The 615-nt window shown below is 39.0% G+C and overlaps 1 protein-coding gene across 1 annotated transcript in view; it reads right to left on the bottom strand.

The window, feature by feature from the left end:
• LOC106869426 (GRIP and coiled-coil domain-containing protein 2) overlaps window positions 1–615 on the bottom strand; it is a 121,436-nt gene that overhangs the window by 37,426 nt on the left and 83,395 nt on the right. The window lies entirely within an intron of this gene.

Below are 615 nucleotides of genomic sequence, written 5' to 3'. Positions count from 1 at the left end.
ACACACACACACACACATGCAAACATGATTATAGAACAAGTAAATGTGCACAAGAGTGTAGGGGGTGGGGGAAGACATGCAATGTGGAAATGTTTTGCAATATTGTATCTTTTGCGTTTTAATTATGACAGCATAAGTATATCACACACAAACACACACACACACACACACACACACACACACACACACACACGCCTCAGCCATGCAAATGTATAGTTATTAATTTCATTCCAATACTTCATCAATATATTGGTGTTCAATTGTCACCACCACCACCACCATCCCTCGATATCTTGGGCTTCAGACCTGAAACCCTAGATTCTCAGCTCTGTAATTAAGAAACCCCAATTAACAACACATTTAAAAAAACGTTCATTATTGAAATGGATAAAAGATTCTCAGATATATCAGCAGCCAGTCATTCAAGCTTCTTTCAATTACTAAATGAAAAATCAGCTACTTTAAACATAAAGGTTTTTGGATAGTAGCAGTAGTAGCAGTGGTGATTTCAAATTTTGTCACAAGGGCAGCAATCTTGGGGAAGGTGTACGTTGATTACATCAACCCCAGCGCTCAACTGATACTTATTTTATCACCCCCCCACCTCGCCCCCAA

The sequence above is a fragment of the Octopus bimaculoides genome, chromosome 19 (genome assembly GCF_001194135.2).
Source record: "Octopus bimaculoides isolate UCB-OBI-ISO-001 chromosome 19, ASM119413v2, whole genome shotgun sequence".
NCBI classification, from domain to species: domain Eukaryota; kingdom Metazoa; phylum Mollusca; class Cephalopoda; order Octopoda; family Octopodidae; genus Octopus; species Octopus bimaculoides.
This window is presented reverse-complemented; position numbering and strand designations above follow the sequence as displayed.